This window comes from Balaenoptera musculus, chromosome 5 (assembly GCF_009873245.2).
Source record: "Balaenoptera musculus isolate JJ_BM4_2016_0621 chromosome 5, mBalMus1.pri.v3, whole genome shotgun sequence".
Lineage (NCBI taxonomy): Eukaryota > Metazoa > Chordata > Mammalia > Artiodactyla > Balaenopteridae > Balaenoptera > Balaenoptera musculus.
In genome coordinates this window covers 84,714,771-84,734,720 of record NC_045789.1, presented here as the reverse complement: position 1 = coordinate 84,734,720, position 19,950 = coordinate 84,714,771, and positions in this window count along the sequence as shown.

Sequence of the window (19,950 nt, the reverse complement as noted above, 5' to 3'; positions counted from 1 at the left end):
ACTCCTTATCCCGTTCCTTCCTTTATTTTTCATGTTACCACCATCATACACATGGTTTTTATATCGATATTATTTTATATAGTGGTAAATTGTATATATATGCTAATCAAATTTGTCTGTTGTTTTCTTGTTTATTTCACCCAACCAGAATATAAACTCCATGTGGGAAGTATATTTAGTTTGTTTCATGTACTCACTGTTTTTTCTCCAGAACCCAGAAGAGTGCTGGCAAATAGTTTCTGCTCAATGATTTAATGAATTTATTAGTATCTACTCTGTACTGTATGCTAAGTATTTGAGATATAACAGTGAACAAAACATCAAATATTCTGGCCTCATTGAGTTTATATTCTAGTAGGAGTATACATGATAGATAGAGAGATAGACAAAATGTATACATTGTGTCAGGGAATTATTCCTGCTAAGAGGAAGTATGCTGTTTCTGGATGCCAAGAGGCATATTCACTGATTGGTATGGGCTAAGTCATTCATTCTTCACTGACTATATATGAGGATAACCTCAATCAAAGTTCCTTTCCTGAAAGATTGGAAGGGATGTTTCTGCTTAGAGCCTCTAGTATGTATTTACCAAAAGATATTGGAATAGATGTTAAGAAAGCAACAATAGCAAAGTCCACCATAACATCATTTATGATCTTATTCTGTCACTAAAAATGTTTACTGAGTGCCACGTATGCTCCTTAAACTTTTCTAGGCTTTAGAAATCATTAAATATCTTAGTCTAGTTTCCCAGAGGGCAGAATCTAAAGAAAGATCAAGTGATTTAGAGAATGTAATCTCAGAGAACAGAGGCAAGGAGGGGGAAGTAAAGAAAGCCAATGTAAACATGCCTCCCACGTTGTATCAAGCATCTGAAAATCATTCCAGTAACTGTTTCTCAGGACTTCCCTGCTGTACTAGAAAAGGAGAAGTAATTATCTCCAGGAGTTCTTCTACCCCTGGTACCAGATTGTCTCCTGTCACTTCACCCCCACTCCACTTAACCTGATACCACCCCATGTAATCCCACTTTCAGGAAATCATTCTGGAAACAAAACAATAGAGAAGCTCTGGAGCAGGATATGAGAGGAGTGTAGCATGGACAAAGTGGGTCACTACTGAGTCGTGTACAAGTGAATTTGCTTAGATCCCACACAGATCACATTGCAGCTGGCATTGGATCAAGTCACAAGAAACTTGGATATGATGAGGCAAACAGATATAAAATCATAACTTGGAAGAAGAAACATTCCTACTAACATGGAGTTGATAGTCTCAAGGACAAACAACATGCCATCAATATAATAAATCAGTACATTCTACAATATGCTGGTAACTATGTGTTGACTGATAGAATAAAATGAATTTATATTTGGCCATAATTTGAGTTCAGTCTTCTAAGTTCTCAAATAGCAAAGTATCTAATGAATTTTACCTTTTGCCAAGTTGTTTGCATGGTAAAGTTTATGTACAACCTTTGCTGTCAGTAAATTGGATTGTAATTGTTATCTTCTTAGCATGGCTTTTTCAAATTTGGACATAAGTTGTCTTGCCCCAGGTTTGCTAGGCTAAATGTATAGGTCTCTCTATATTTGAACTTTACCTTTTCCAACACTTCACATCTAATAATTTTATACAATTTGCCCTCTAATGTTCACTGTCATCTGTCTTTTAAAATCTTTTTGATGAAAACAAGTTGAATAAAATCTCTAGTTTTGTGACAGGAGAACAAATTTCTTTTAATTAGCAATAATTATAAGTGAAACCTATGATTCTTATGTATTTATGTAATAAAAATTAGTGTGACTTGTAGTCTAGAATGTACTGATTGTGTTTCTACCTTGTTGATAGTCACCTTGCATTTATGAAGCTGAAAACATACAGCTAAGCTAAATTGTTCCAAAGTAATGAAAAGTAATGAAAGGTGATATCTAGATATTTCTAATGATTTTCAAAATGAAACTTAGAATATATGTATATATATATACCATGACTTCTTTATCCATTCATCTGTTGATGGACACTTAGGTTGCTTCCCTATCTTGGCTATTGTAAATAATGCAGCTATGAACATTGGGGTGCATGTATCTTTTTGAATTAGTGTTTTCATTTTCTTTGGATATATACCCAGGAGTGAGTGGAATAGCTGGATGATATGGCAGTTCTATTTTAGTTTTTTGAGGAACTTCCATACTGTTTTCCAAAGTGGCTGCACCAATTTACATTCCCACCAACAGTGTAGGAGGGTTCCCTTTTCTCCACATCCTCTCCAGCATCTGTTATTTGTGGTCTTTTTGATAATAGCCTTTCTGGCAGGTGTAAGGTGATAGGTGAAAGGTATAAGGTGTAAGGTAATCTCATTGTGGTTTTGATTTGCATTTCTCTGCTGATTAGTGAAGTTGAGCATCTTTTCATGTGCCTGTTGGTCTTTTATTTCTAAACATCTCTTTCATTAAGTCTAATTATAACTAGAATTGGACTGTGTAGATTTCAGTCCTCCAGTCTCTACATGTTTGGATTTCCTATCACTCCCTCCTTTCTTCCTTAACGATTTTAGACTTTTTGTTTCATCAGTTATAAAGTTCAGTTTCCAGCATAAATGAATCCCTTGTCCTGCTGGCCTTCTGTCTTATCCATCTAGTATAGCCACAACCCTAGCACAATTAGACTGTCTACACTCTGCATTAATACCCAGGATTTTGAGCACAGCTAGAGAAAATCTTAAATCATGCGGACCTGACCCCATGGACATATATGTCCCCTCCTTATCCAAGCCCTCAGTTCAGCCTGGACATTCTTCTATATTTCCTACTCATTATTTTAAACCAATTGCACTTCTATCCAAACATGTGATCTGACCATTGACCACTCAATCTGAGATAATGGCTTTGTTTTTTACTCCACAGAGAAAATAGAAAGTATCTGAAAATGATCTCTCAACTTCTTTTTACCCTATCCAGATACATAAAAATATATGCACTCACCATATTTCTTCCCCTTCTATTTGAAGGAAAGCTATAATCTTTCTTCTATCTCAGATACAACATTTTACCAGGAAACTGGATTCTCTCCTTCCCGAATTTGTCAGACACATTTCTCCTATTCTTTACTACTTATCTTTTCATCTTATCATTTAAATATGTTTAAGCCTCTCTACTTATATACAGTAAAAATATAGACCAAAAAAATCTCACTCCTGATCTGTATCTCTTTCTACCTAATGCTATCCCTGGCCTGTTTTAATACTCACACTGCCTGAGAGGGTTGCCCACCATGTATTGTTTCCACTTTATCATCTCCCTTTTACTCGTCAACCAAATTCAATCTGGTGTCCACCACTATCACTCTAGTTAAAGACCTCTCATAGGTACAGAGAACAAACTAGTGGTTGCCAGAGAGGAGGGAGGTGGGGGGATAGATGAAATAGATGAAGGAAATTAAGAGGTACAAACTACCAGTTATAAAATAAGTCACAGAGATGTAATGTACAATACAGGGAATGTGGTTGATAGTATTATAATTACTTTGGTGTATAATCTATAAAATAGCAAATCACCATGTTGTACACCTGAAACTAATACAAAATTGGAGGTCAATTATACTTCAATTAAAAAAAAAACTTTCATGAAGCACATTTATGATCTTGTTGTGACTAAATACAAGCAAACTCTGTTTATCTTATATTGCTTAGCCTCTAAGAACATCTGACTCTGTTGACTTACCCTGCTTTACTGAAATAACTCTTCCTTTAGTTCTGTAGTGCAGAATCTTACACTTTTTCTCCTATCATGAGGGCTGCTCTTCAGCCATCTTATAAGTGCCTTTTTAATTCTAGCTATCATTTAAATATAGATGTTTTTCAGAGTCTATCGTTGGGTTCTTATCCTACACAATTTCCTTGGCAGACTCAACAAATGTTACATCTTAATTAGCATGGTTAAATAATCCCCACCCCATCTGGATGCCTCAAATGCCTCCTACATTAGTTACTTTTCCCTATGGACAGTTTCAATATTCACCCCTGTTACTCAGTCATAAATTTAAATATTGTTTTTGATTTCATTTCATCCTCTTTCCCCCCACATCCAACAAATTACCTCATTTCATTTAATTTTGCATTTTAGATACCTCTGCTGTTTTTCATGTAGTCATTGTTCTAGTTGCTCATTCCATCTCTTTCTTGTTTACTGTAACATCTTTCTAGATTTCTTTTTCTGTTTGTTTTCCCTCCTTTCTCACCCCATTTTCAGTCAGGAAAAGATATGTTATGTCATGGTAACAAGCAACACTGTTTTCTCACTGATATACATCAATAAAGGCTTATTTCTCATCTGTGCTTTCTATTTATCTTATATTTGTGTGACACCCAGATCTTTGTAATCCTTATTTCAGAGCATAAGATGGTAAAGGCTTCAACTCCTCCCATATCATCATTCTGCAGAAGGAAAGAGTGAATATAGATGATCAGGCACTGCCTCTGTCAGGTTTTTGTCCAACACCCGCACATACCACTTCCGGCCTTGATGACTCACTTGGCCAAAACTAGCATCTAGTGAGTGATGAAGTGTAATCCTCCAATGTGCACCTTGTTTTTCAACAATTAAGTAGGTCTAACTTCTTTTTTTAATTTATTTTTTATTGAGGTAACATTGGTGGATAGCATTGTATAAGTTTCATGTGCACGTCATTATATTTTTACTTCTATATACCATACAGCATGTTTACCACCAAACATTAAGTTTCCATTCATCAGTGTACATCACTCCCCCTGCCCCGTTTGCTTCCCCTCTGGTAAACACCACTCATTCTCTGCACCTAATGTGTTTTATTTAGATATATTTGTTTGCTTGTTCATTTTTTTATATTCCAGATATACAAATAACTCATACAACTCAACAACATGAAAACAAACAACCTGATTAAAAAATGGGCAGAGTATCTGAATAGACATTTTGCAAAGCAGACATACAGATGACCAACAGGCATATGAAAAGATGCTCAACATTGCTAATCATTATAGAAATGCAAGTCAGAACCACAATGAGGTATCATCTCACACCTGTCAGGATGGCCATTGTCAAAAATGCAAGAAATAATAAGTGTTGGTGAAGATGTGGAGAAAAGGGTACCCTCATACACTGTTGGTAGGAATGTAAATTGGTGCAGGCACTGTAGAAAACAGTATAGATAGTCCTCAAAATATTTAGAACTACCGTATGATCCAGTTATCCCGCTTTGGGGTACTTATCCAAAGAATTCTAAAACACTAATTCAAAAAGATATATGTCCCCTATGTTCATCACAGCATTATTTACAATAGCCAAGATATGGAAACAACCTAAGTGCCCATCAAGGAGTAAATGGGTAAAGAAGATGGAGTATATATGGAATACTACTTAGCCATAAAAAGATGATATCTTGCCACATGTGACAACATAGATGGACCTTAAGAATATTATGCTAAGTGAAATAAGTCAGAAAGAACATATGATTCTAACTTTTTTATACACCAATGTAAAGCCTCACCAAACAGAAGAGCAATAACCTGAATGACTACTCAGTCACAGAATCAAGTTTAAAGTCTGGGATCTCCAGAAGATTTAAGTAACTCAAAAACTAAAGTATGAGGATGTTTGCACAAACAAGCTGCAATGGTAGAACGGGATGTATAATAATTAAAACACACCCATACCCTTCCTGATTCATAAATAACAAGAATAGATAGTTCAGAACAGGCAAAGGATTACAGAAATTCTGAAATCAGTTGGGGTAGTGAATATTTCTTTTCTTGGTCCTGATTCTACTCCCTATACATAGCTTGCTTATCTAATACCTTAATTTGAACCTTCCCTGAAGGCTAAGTTTAAATTATTCTTTCCAACTATAAAATTTTAATTATTTTATTTTTAACTAGTAGGGTTAAGAATCAGTTGCATCTTTGAATCCTAAAGTTCTCTAAATGTATAGAATCTCTCTATTCTTTTCATTCCTGTTTGCTAATTGGATAATTACTTGTTTGCACCCAACTTCTATTTGAATTACTTGCCAACCACAGCTAACACAAGCCCTTATACTTTTAAACTTCTATTTCTGAATTAACATAACTCTCCAAATTAATTCTTTAAAATAATCATCAGAAATACAAATTCCTACAGATAAGTAATAAAATGGTTTCTCCTGATAGCATGGCTTGCCATCTTTTCCATCTTCAACATCAGTTTTCTTGGTGCTCACTGCCCAGTCTTAAGATAATTCTACAAATGTCTGCACCAGCACACTAACTTCTGGCCCACATATTTTTACATGGGGATTTACACACACAGACTCTCCAAAAATCATGAGCATTGCAGTCAATGGTGAGGGAACAGAATGTGGACACTTCTGCCTTGGATCTTAAAAGACTTCCACTAGTAGGTGTATGGTCATTCCACTCATATGGCATTGTCAGGGAATGCAGTCTTACAGTATGTCTAGAGAAGGAGAACCCAACATAGTAGTGAACAACAACTTTGATAGAGTTTCCTACATTATAATCAAAATGATTTTTTAAAATATACATTTTCTTCATTACATGAACCATACTATCACTAATTTGTAAAGACAGGTTGCAAACACAGACCTGTGCATCATTTCAAGCTTGAACTCTTTCAAGTAGTCAACACTGCCTCTCAAAATCTTTGTTTCTTTGTGAGGCATCTATTATGGACCAAATCCTATACCAAATGTGTCCATGAATGTCCTCATTTAATCTTCACACCCTGAGAGAGAGTAGCTAATATTCCTGCTCCACAAGGACTTGAAAAATATATACAAATGCCACATAGACATCTTCTGCTATCACATTTATAGTAATAAAGGAAACACTGCATAGAAATTTTCTTGAAAAAAATACATCATTATGTCAGATATAGAAGAGGGATATTTCTGACTACTTTGTATGAATTTCTTAAAATATTATATGTCTGCTCCTCTAAAGTGCTTGCCACTCAAAGTAGTATTAAAATAAGATCAAGCTGGTTGTGCAAATGATCCATATTGTAAGAAATATTCCAATCTATTCCAGATATAGCTGAACAACTTCAGTTTATGGTAATAACTAGTGAAAGAGAAACAGACTCTAACTTACAGAATCTGGACTCAGGCAATATATTGTTTATATAAAGACAAAAATCATTTGACATTTAAGCTTAATAGTGTTCTTCTAAGTTTCACTGTTACAGTGTTCCCCTGAAATTTTTACTTAGAGGCTCTGTTGCCAACATTAAGACATAGACTTTTCTTCCCAGCCATTCATTCTCTAAACTACTGTTAGTCCCATAATAAAAGTGGCCTTAATGTAACGGGGTGTCATTGTACTTTACATTAGGTGGAGTAGATTCTACTTGATTTCTACAAAATAAATTACTTTTCTCTTCTTCCAATTTCTAAACCACTTTGAGGAAGAAATATTTGAATTCATCAATTTTAGAGAGATATTGAATCATCCTTCAAGCAATATATGATGACATTTTGAGCACAAATATCAAGATTATTATTTTTAAAATTAAATATTACCTGAGTGTTTAAAGTGGCTGAGAAGCATATTAATATTAAATATTATTTCTGACATTTAAAAAGGTCAAATATGCTGCTGTTATACAAAAACTATTAGGAGAAACATCAAATTATTATAATCATTCTAAACACTAATTTGGTTCAAAAGTTAACATTTAGAGAGTTTGGACTCAATATTTCTTCTCAATTAAGGTCAACATAATTTTACTGTTCAAGTTTTATCCTAAAAAAATTCACTCAGCTTGAAAATATTAATTTAATATCAACACTGACTTTCACTCTAATTCTTAGTGAACATTTTAATTTTTCCTGGCTGACTATAGTTGCCAGGGGAGGGGAGTGTAATTTTTTTCAATAACTTTTCAACTTTCATCTAACTCTTCTACAAAGCATAATCCTTGAACACAAAATGTAGCTGCACAAACTATGAGGTTGAGAAGGATGTTTGCTTCTTTGTAACTGAAAGAACAAACTCTTCTCTACTATTCAGCAGTGATTGAATAGAGGACTAGACCTTGAACAAAAATCTAACTTTGCTCCCGAGAATCAGCTGCCTAAGATTTCACACTCATTCGACTTATGGACTTTCATAGAATAGAATGTCTTTTGAATTAATGCAATAATCACAGGGCCAAGGAGACTTTGGATGGACTTTCTGTATCTCTGTTTTCTCTTCTGTATAAATATTGCATCAATAGTTACCTTAATGCTTACTTATGTCTTACTTCATTCTCTTCTCTTTGTAAATTCTCATTTTGTTTATTTACTCAGTTTTGTTCTGTAGAAGAAATTTTTCAGTTGTGGTATAGCACAACCTCAGGAGGACTTCATATCTCTAAGATCTTTAAAAATTTACATGTGACCAACTGCCTTTCAGTACAGATAAACCAGAAGACTGGGATATTTTATGTATGGAATATGTGGCTATATCAAAATATTCAACACATCTTTCTTTTACATGTCTTCTTTTTCCATTCTATTTTCTTTCTTTAAATAATGACATTGCTTTTAAAAAGTTTCCAGAAACTATTAAATTCTGGTTAGTAAAAGCGCTGAAGACTTTCAATGTGATAATAACTACTACATCTATATTCTTTAAAACAAAGCATTTTTTGACTTGCTTTATATCACTTCATTCTGACAGCATCCCCATATATTAGAGAGCAACCTCATCTCCTATATGTTAATAAAAAGGGAACCTCCAATAGCTAACACATATTGTTCAAGTTCAAATAGCTAATAAATATCTAAACTAAATCTGGAACAGAAATCATAAAACACTCTCGTTTCAAATGTTCCTTAGTAATGACTATTTGAAAATTTACATAACATCTTTTTCTAGTCTCCTTGGATTCAAGTATCAATAAATTCAAATAGGTGGCAGAACAAGCATTGGAACCATTTCAATAGATAAAAAGAAGTTTAGAATATCTGCAGATCTTGGGACTGTTCTGCTGCTAGAATGGATTAGCCAAAATGTTTTGTTGTTGTTCCCCAAGAACAGAAAAAGGGCAGGATTTCTGACCCCCACATATTATTGTATTATTTTTACGCTTTTAAGAAACTCACAAAAATGGAATAGACTGGTTTCTCCATGACCCTGATTCATCATTTATAGATGTATTTTCTTCAAGTGGTGATATATACAACATGATGGCGTGAAAAAACTTTGCAGGTAAACATCACTTTTTTACTATCTTTTTCCGTTTGTCTAGGTGCTAATAGCCTTCTAAGTTCCTACATTCTATTTCCAGAATTGCTGCAGGCTAATTTTACTTTCTTTTGCCCTTTATTATATAATTTCCTAGTTTTAGAACCTATTTTATCTCTTTAATATGGCCAATTCGTGGTCATTCTAATCATTATGTAGTGCATATATGATCTTCAGTAACTTAAGCCTTTATTTCTTCATCTGTAAAATGGGAAGAGTAATGATACTTTAACATACAGTGCTCAAATAACACTTGGCACCTACTAATACTTTTTAAAGTAGCTTACATTATTTTTATTATATAGAGTTTCAGACTTGTTATTTTGACTTTGAAATCTCCCATATATCTTTGAGTTCAGTTCTTTGATTCTAGGAACCAAAATTCTTTTCCACAGCCCAGAAGGTTTAACATAAGATTGCAAGTGTCACACCTTGCCCATGGCTCAAATCTGAAAGAAGGGTAGACATCTTTCAGAAGGGAAGAGGTTACCAGATTCTTCTGTCAGCGGTAGTAGACTCAAACACTCTTGGGTTTTCCGATTATCTGGGGACAAATATTCTACGTATTTCAAAGTGTTACCCTTAATGTTTCAACCATTTTGAAAACAGGTATTCTCAGATAGTCTATCTGTGGTTCGTTCACATGTATATTTCTCTGCTCCCCTAAAATGAATATTGAGCCTACTGAAAATAAATATCCATACATTTGTTTTTCTGAGTTTGCCTGCAGGAGCAGTCTTTTCAGGGTGAATTGCATATTCAAGATTCCTGCTGCTTACAATCCATCTAGGATTAACCAGAATTTACCTGTTTACAATAAATGGAATGGATATTGGGTATTGATCAAGGACAGTCCTCAAGCCTTATAGTTTCTTCCATGTGCTGAAATATAATGTCATTTAACCTCTGGGAGTGGAGCACAAGCTTTCTTCTAGACCAGATGTTTCTAATTTATAGAGGAAGCTTTTTAAATGAAATGGAGCTGCAAGGCTGGTTTTTATTTGTTTTGGCTCAAAATGTTTGTGTTTTTATATCACTTGCTTGCCCCAGGGCTCCACAGAATGGGTGATTTTTACAGATCGGAAAAATAAATCAATCGATATGAGAATTTGTTGGTCTGTATTTGCTATTAGTATTACAATCTCTTCTTTCCTGGGACATCTTCTACAAATTCAGTTAATAAAAGAGAAGCCCTTGCAGTGTTTTAAGTCATGGTTATACTACAGATAAACAAATATACCCAACAACCTTCCATCAGTCTTATTTTAGTAAAACATGGGAATGAACAATGTTTGAAGACAAAAGTGCTAATCGCAAAGCCCAAATAGTCTTAACTAGTGTGTTGTGACTGTTATTAATGTTGTTTTTAAGTATATTATGGTGACAAGATTTTCTCAATCTGTAATATCTTTGCATTAATGGAGGGATCTAGGAGGATATATTATATCTGAGGGGATAGGAGAGGACAGAAAGGAAAGAAAATGGCGGAAAAGGCAAGATTTATACAATAAAAAGGGAAAAATACTCTTCAGATATGGAGTAGATGACTTTATGAAGGTTTACTATATAATATACAGCATTTCCCATATTAAAAGTCTAAAGAAAAATTTGACTGAAAAATGTTGAGGTCAAGAATAAAGTATAACACTGCTTTTATTAATGCTTAAAATACTTAAAGTAAATAATCAAATACTTTAAAATTAAAAATGGATATAATATCTGGTGAAATTTAAAAGTCCTTTGATTTATATATAAATAGTTTTTAGTAAGATTTTACGAGATTAATTTAAATAATGAAAGTGAAAGTAGCATTGGGACTGACACATAGTGGGTATGCAATAATTGTGCAGTTAATGTATCAGGGATAAAAATTAAAGATAACATATGCATGAAATAGCTGTGTTCAATAGGAACCCAAAGAAATTGATTAGGGTTCTTTTCTAACATTTATAACCCATATAACTTAATGCAAATCATATAATTTTCTAGGTCCCAGTTTCTTAATCTAAAAGAAGTTGGCATATTAGTATTAACCTTGGTAAACTTGCAAAGTTATTGTGACAATACAATTTAGTATTAAAATGAACAAATTCATTCCTTCAATTAATTTGTATTGGGTATGCATAAACTTTGTTCTAGCTGTGGACTAGTCACTAGGAAGATAAAAAGACCCTGCCACAAAGAGATGAATAATGTTTACAGAGAGACCAAATACACAAAAGGCCAATGATCAGAATATATGTAAAAATGGAACTCTAGCCTACAACCTCTAGAGCAATGAGTTCAGTAAGCCAAATCAAACCTCTAGCGCTGGTGACTCCAAATGGTCCAAACTTGGTCAGTAGTTGCCAGCTTCTTCAACTTTTGCTCTCACTTTTAATCTGGGACCAATCAGAGAAAGCCAGATATTCTATCCAAACCAATCACATAGGCTGCCTTGCTAATTAGCCCACCTCCAGCTTCCCCAGCAAACAACCTCCAATCAGAGCCTATGGGAAGTCTTCCCTTTGTTTGCCATGAAGAGTCCACATTCCCCTGCCTCCCTTTGAGTCTCTGCCAAATGGAAGTGATGAGGGCTTACTCCCCCGCAAGCTCTGAATGCGTTTCCTCTGCTTTTTGTCATTTGAGTTGTCTTTGTTTATTTCCACATTACATAAAAAGCCATATCTTATATCTATAATGAGCAGTGTTAAGGGAGAATTTTTTGTTGTGAATAGTATGGGAGATCATGGTGGATAGTGACCTTTACAAGGGAACTGAGGAAAGTTAAAAGGCAACTGTGGACTTCCAATTACAACTCCAGCATATAAAGAGATTGAAAGTCAACACTCTCAAACTTACAATAAGGAAAAAACTGGACAAAATGAAAATTGATGATTTCTCTTGGACTGTTGCAGGAAAACTACCATCCCCAAATCTGGAGGATCTGGTGCATAAAGATACAGCACCCATGATTTTTTTACCCTGAACAGAGGTCACTGGATGTCTTAGGTGGTAGGAACAGTTAAATGGTAATTTTGACAAATTGCTGAAGACTATGTGTGGACTAACATGAGAGACAGACACTCCCATGGTCTTAGAGTTCCACCAGGTTGGGATTCAAGAAAAATTTCCTTGTGATCCTAGGAGGCAGAGGAGGAAAATGATCACTTGTAAACCATGCCTAAAGTCTTCTCCACAGCACATGCCTACTCTGTGGTGGAAAGGGCTTTGCCAGAGGACAAAAGAACCAGAAAACTTTGGCACAGATTTTGAGATTCCCAGACCAGGGAGGTAAATAATTGTAATTAACATATTAAGTTCTCTAATGGAAACAGTAAACAACATGTAAGAGATGGGTAGTGAAAGAAGAAAGATGGAAATTCTAAGAAAGAATAAAAAGGAAACGCTAGAAATCAAAATCATAGTAAGAAGAATAAAGAGTACCTTTGATGGATACATCAGGAGCTGCAAAAAGACCAAGCTAAGAAATTTCCAAAACTGAAATTTAAAAAACAGATGAACAAAGGGAAAAACCACAATGGAACAGGCAACAACTGTGAGACAACACAAAAAGTTGTAAAATGAAAACTTTGAGATCTGTCCTTTAAAAATTTGTAAAGTTATAGGGCAAAAAACTAGTCAGAGCATTATAGGCAGAATGATCATCATACGTGCACAAAAAGGGAATATGTGGGAAGAGCAGAAAATAATGCTAAGAATCAGGTTATGAATAGTATCATATACCATGTTCTTAAGTTCAGATTTAAATCTGAGGACACTATGGAGCTAGTATATGTCTGTGCAGTTTAGCAGCATGAATTGATTTGAGTTTTGGGCAATAAGCTTTAGAGGCAGCTGAACTATGGTAGAAAGCAGAGTAATCTGAGTATGTGTTTTTGTCTTTGTTTTTTGGTTCTTTAAGGGAGAAGGAGAGATCAAGATGTATGAAGATCAAAAAGGTCCTACTGTTTTCTATCTCATTTACTGTCCTGCCATAATACTTCTTTAAATGTCAAGAACTTCAGAGTTGAGAAGAGTATGTTGTGCAGGCATCATCAGCCTGTCCATAAATTCCTTCAACATGACTGCACAATATTTTTTTTTAATAGATCTTTATTGGAGTATAATTGCTTCACAATACCGTGTTAGTTTCTGTTGCACAACAAAACGAATCAGCCATATACATACACGTGTCACCCTTGAGCCTCCCTCCCATCCTCCCTCTCCCACCCTTCTAGGTCATCGCAAAGCACCGAACCGATCTGCCGGTGCTATGCTACTGCTTCCCACCAGCCAACTATTTTACACTCGGTAGTGTATATATGGCGATGCTACTCTCAGTTCGTCCCAGCTTCGCCCTCCCACCCCATGTCATCAAGTCCATTCTCTACATCTACCTCTTTATTCCTGCCCTGCAACTAGGTTCATCAGTACCTTTTTCTTTTCTTTTTTTTTTTTTAGATTCCATATATATGCGTTAGCATACGGTATTTGTTTTTCTCTTTCTGACTTCCTTCACTCTGTATGACAGACTCTAGGTCCATCCACCTCACTACAAATAACTCAATTTCGTTTCTTTTCATGGCTGAGTAATATTCCATTGTATATATGTGCCACATCTTCTTCATCCATTCATCTGTTGATGGACATGTAGGTTGGTTCCATGTCCTGGCTATTGTAAATAGTGCTGCAATGAATGCACAATTTTAAATTCATGTATTCGTGTGCTATTTGTGGGGGGGTGTGTGTGTGTGTGTGAAATTCTTCACTTTTACAAGATTATCCCAAGATTTTGTGGCCTTTGAGAAGGACAGCAGAAAACACTATGTAATATTACTTTTATTCTAAAAATATAGCAAACCATAAACTCTCTTTTCTATTACTGTTATGGTAGTTTTAACTATATATGAAATTACTGTTCACTGAAATTCATCCCAATATCATTGTCTTAGGGAAGCATGCTATGATCTCTCCAAATACAGTAAATCATCCCTTTGCTGGGCTAACTCTATATAGATGTCCTTCTATTCTTATCCTTATCACACTATGAAATATAAACCTGTCTTCCCAATTAGACTATGGATAATATGAGCACCTTCTCAGAACCTATCATGGCACGTAAAAAAAAGTTGGCCCCTAAAATGTTGGTTGAAAATTATAATTATAAATATCTAAAATATAAATTATATTATTTATAATATCTATAATTTACAATTATAAATATTTAAATAAAAGAACACTGGGATATACTAAGTTTTTGGCTATTATTATAGTTTGTGTCTGATTACAATCTGTCTGAAATTTAATCTGATTAAATATACTGAAGATTATTAAGAATTGATAAAAGTACCAGATTGTTGTTAGGCACATAAATACCAGAGAAACAAGGCTGAAGTAACAGTACAATGGCCTCTATAGGTTTCAGCATCTAAAATAAGGGGTTAGGGAAGATGTCTATATACTTCCAAGCTATGATTTGTCCATCAACATACATCCTCCAGAATCATTCTTCTGCTATGATATATATGCAATTTTCAGCATCTAGCTGTTCCTCCATTATTTTTCTTCCATTCAAAAAAGCATATCAGAATGCAAATGAAAAAGTTTGAGGTTATTATAGAAATAAACTCATTTCTGATCTAATTTATACTGTTAACAGAAAATCACTGGAGAAATTCAGAAATTTAATTATTATTAGTACCAACTTAATTACATACTGCAAAACTAATGGTGACACACAAGTATATAATAACACCATTCTTGAAAATCTCTATATTACTTTCTGTTTAATATTGGAAGAAGTACAAGTATGTATTATAAACATTAATTGTAATTACAGCAAAATTTCATTATATATAAACAGGGTGATAACAGATCCTTTCAAACTCATAGGGTTGTTCTAGTAATTGAAATAATCGATGTGTAATGTTTTTCAATGTACCTGGTACTATGAGAAATTAATGTCTTTACCATTATGATTAAATGCTACTATAAGCAATAGTATGTGCTTTATGAAGTGCGTTTACATGCACTATTTTAACTGAGAGAGATAAGTAGGACATGGATTTTTATCCTTGATTTACTTATAAGGAAAAGAAAAGTTAGAAAAATTATTTGTTGAATATGTTTATCTATTCAGTATAGAGACAGCGTAGCATAGTGATAAATTACAGACTCATTCTAAAGTTGAATTGTCTGAGTTTCCCAGCTTTGCCACTCATCGAACGAATGCCCTTGACTACTTTACTGAATTGCTTTATTCCTTGTGTTCCTGATGACAGTAAGTCACTTATATGTGCTCATTAAATGAATAAAATAGGAAAACTGGTGGTTTTTTGGACATTCTTATTAAGCAACCAAATACTTGTTACAGAATCTGCTTCTTCCAAGTTATCATAATAAAGCACTGCCTCATTCTAATATCTAAGGATGTTTTTTCTTTCACCTGAAACTACAGAGAGCATTTTTGTTTAGACTTAGGTTTCAGTGGTGTAGCTCCAAAGTAGCACAAATCAAGAATAACTTCAGGTTTCCCTGAGAGCAAATATGGGAGTCAGACACATCTAAAGGACCGTATGCCCAGGAAAGTTGTTTGGTTTCCAGCTTCCCTGAGGATCAAGGTGCTCTATAATACATAGTCTCTTTGTAAGAAATGCATAATTGCCCCCTACCCAATATAGAATCAACTGAATTCCACTGGAAAATTATCTCATATTCTGTCATTAAAATCTTCACTTGAATTTTTATTTATTTTCCTGATGAGAGTCACTATGGATCTCAGAAACATTATTCAAAATCACCACCCTTTTAATTTTGCCCAAATCTCACCTGTACCTACAAAGTGTTGGAAATATTAGATCTGCTTTTTAATGCAATGCATAATCTTTTCTCTCAATGTTATTTACTGTCTCAGACTGTTAAGACAGATTAGTGATAGAGTCACTGACAGGCACATTTCTTTGTCAAACATTTTTCTGACAGACTTGGACATTTGGGATAGACTTGGAGCCAGGAGCAAGAACACTGAAAACATCATTTTTGGTGATGAGGGAAAAGAAAAGATGATAGTGCAAAAATCAGAGTTCTGAGAACATAAGCAATATAGTTCATGGATTTGATATTTCTACTCACCTACATCAACTTCAATTATTTTGACTAAGTTTAGGAGAACTCTAAATTGTTACATTATTTTTCATGGTTTGTTTCAATAAAATTATGTTTTAATTATCCAAAAGAATGTCCTGTAACCTATAAATATTTACATTATCATAATAATTAAATGAGAATATTATACTAATTAAGGTCTAATTTCAACAGAAACATAGAATAAAACTATATTTTTACTTTAGAAATGTGATTATAGTGAACATTTGCCTTCCCTGTATGGACAAGTAATAATTCTCATGTTATGATGATGCTATGAGCTGAAGTCAGTCTATCTCTTTACTGCAGAATTTGTAAAAGCATTCCAGACTCTCCAAATGTTTTAAAATAGTTAATTTATTATAGAAGAAAGAGTTACTTTACTTTGCATTTTCTTAACTGCAATAAAGTTATTGAGAACTATTAAGTAAAGTCAGGAAGGCAGATTAAATGTACTATTAAGGCTATAAAGGAAATGTGCTAATGTTAATATCTGTCCTTCAGAAGAGGCAAATTGCATGATTTAGAAAATAAAGTGAAAATTCGTATTGGGATTAGTGAAGCTAAACCCAGTTTCCTGGATAGGATGCAGGTAAGATCATTATATTCTTTCTCCTATGTCCTTATAGAAATTTTATTTGAATAGTATTATATCTCATCTACTTGTTTTATTTTTTTTTCTATTTCCTATTCATCTGGCAATAAAATTTAAGAAGACTCTGTTAAACTTTAGTTCATCTTGGTTTTATTCTGTGTATCCAGGAATTTATCTGGTCAAATGGGGGCTATATTCAGTAATAGTATTGGGCATTTTTTTTTCTTATAGCCTCAGGTTTTACAAACTAAAAGAACAAGCAAAGAAGTATTTTTAATGACCAAGGCAATAACAAAACTTGATCTCTGAGAATTTTTTTTTTTTTTTTATCTAACGTGTACTTTTTAACAATAGTAGACACAGGAAGAAATTTTATTAAATAAGAACTGAGATTACAACTCAAGATAAACAATTCAAACTTTATAATTTGTTGTCAGTCATGTCATGCATTACACCAGGATAAGTCTATTGACTTATTTTTGTTATTTGTATAATGATAGCAAGAACGTACCGTAGACAGTGAATTCTGGAGTCATTACTGAAATTCTGGTAAGAAACAGTAACCTTTTCTTCTGACTTCTGTCTTACAACTTCACCAGGGGCATGCTGTAATCACCTTGACATGCATCACCTATTGTGTCTTACTACTACATAATATAATAGGAAGTAAAAAACTGAACAATCTGATGAACTAATTAGAGTTCTGAGGAACTCAGCTAGTACTTACAATCACCTTTGTCACTTGGAATCACACTTGCCTCTGGGCCGAAATGTTAAAGATTCACATCTTACAACCTTACATTGATTCAGATTTTGTTTGCTGTCAGAAGAAAAGAGCTCAACCTATTCTGCGTCATTTAAAAATTATTTTGTTTTGCATAGAAATGTTTATACAATTTCAAATAAAAATAGAAAATAAATTCAAGTATGCTAATACCAATGCCAATATTCCCTCTTTTGCTAAATTATGTATAGTATGTTAAAAATTATTTAATAGGAGACAAACTTCACTGTTAGGGCCAATAAGTAGAACACTTTTGGCACTTAAATGTTACTACCAATTCATTTAAATTTTGTTGTATTTCTCTGTTTTAAAAAAAGATAATTTGTAAGGTATGACTAACATGTTGGTACAATCATTATAACAAGTACTCAAATTCTGACACTTTAAATGAAAGCATTAACACGAGGAGGCAATGAAAGGAGAGAGATGAGTCAGTCTTCAGTTCCTGTGTGCTTCAATACCTTCTTTTAATTATATCTGTTTCCTCCCCTGGGTCCTACTGCCATCATGGACTGTGGAAATAACCACGTGGGGAAAAAAAGGGAAAAAAAAGTAGCTACAGAATAGGGCTACAATATTTATCGACATTCATTACAACCTGAAATATAACTTCTCTGTTAACATATACTTCTCTAAGTTTGGGTGGGAAAATGAAAGCTCTTGGTGACATGTGGGAGCTGAATACATCACCCCAGAATGTGTCACTTTGGCATGTGGATTATTTTGAGCTAAAGACAGTCAGGAACCAGCAGACTCAGGAAGAGCTTTTCATTTCCCCCTTAACTGTCTAAAAGAATTTGGACAGGTGACCTGTGCCAGGGAGAGAGCTATTACCAGAGATAACTTTTTTGTATCAGAAAGACTTATCTGCATGGCATAGCAAATATTTGTCATTCTCATCTACCTGAGAATTGTCTTCCTCTCCTTTAAAGCCCCAGATAAGTACACCATTATCCTTGGCTCAGGATGTTGTATAAACTTCAATTACCTGAGTGCTGTGGAGTCTCATATTTTCATACATATAAACTTTGTTTCTCCTGCTAATCTGTCATATATCAATTTAATTATTAGACCAGCTAAAGAACATACAAGTGAAGAAGAACATTTTTCCACCCCTAGGGTCACATAGGAAACTTAACTGAATAAATAATTGCCTAAAATTTCTTCCCTTTTTTGTCTACATTCACCACTTCCCATTTCTTCTTTACTTCCTATCAGTTTGTAGTTAGATTTCAAGGAAAGCTTCTAGAAATACTCCTTTCTTATTCATCCAGCCATCTTAAAAATATAAGAAAAAGTAAAAATACACTGATCAATGCATATTTATCCTCATCACCTTTAATTTTAATTTTACCTTTACCTTTTAATTTTAATATCCTGTATATGCTTTTAGTGTTAAATAATTATCTATCTCTCTTTCTACCCCACTCTCTCTCTATTTGTTTATACAGTCAGTAGAACCCTGAAGTAAAGAAATTGGCACCTTGATTCAGGCATGTCTTGGTGTACTGCTGGTTTCCTACCTCTGACTTCTTGGAAAGCTTCAGTTTCCCTTAAAATAAAAATTTTAATAGAACCTATTTTACTAGGATGGTCTGAGGATTAAATAAAATACTTCATGTTCAGCACAGTTCAGCCTCCTCCTAGGGTAAGTAATGGTATATTGATAATGCACATAGTTTAAAGTTAAAATTGACAGTAATTATGTTGATATTGAGTTTTGTCATGAAGATCACAAATATCCCAATATTATGCTTTTTATTAAAATTTCAAGATGAAATTAGCTTTTAAAAATTGTTTATTTTCTGACTTCATTATTTCAAAATTGTTATATAAAAATTATAGAATTGATACTACTAAAATAAGTGTCAGATATCTAAAAAAACAAATACTTAACTCTTGCCTTTAAACAAGTTATAATTTAGTGATGAATGGACTTTATACATAAACACGCACATATACACATACATGACCAAATAATATTAGAAATAAAAGCAAGTAGAGGGAATTAATTATTTTTGAAAATGACAAGAAAAGACACTGAGTAACGAAGAATTAGTTGAAGGAAGAGGCTTTTGAAGAAGTGACTCAATACTGTTCTCATCTAGAGACTCTATGCTCATCTAGATTCTATTCATTCAGAAAGAAATGCTTAGAAACTGACATAAAGCATACCTTCAA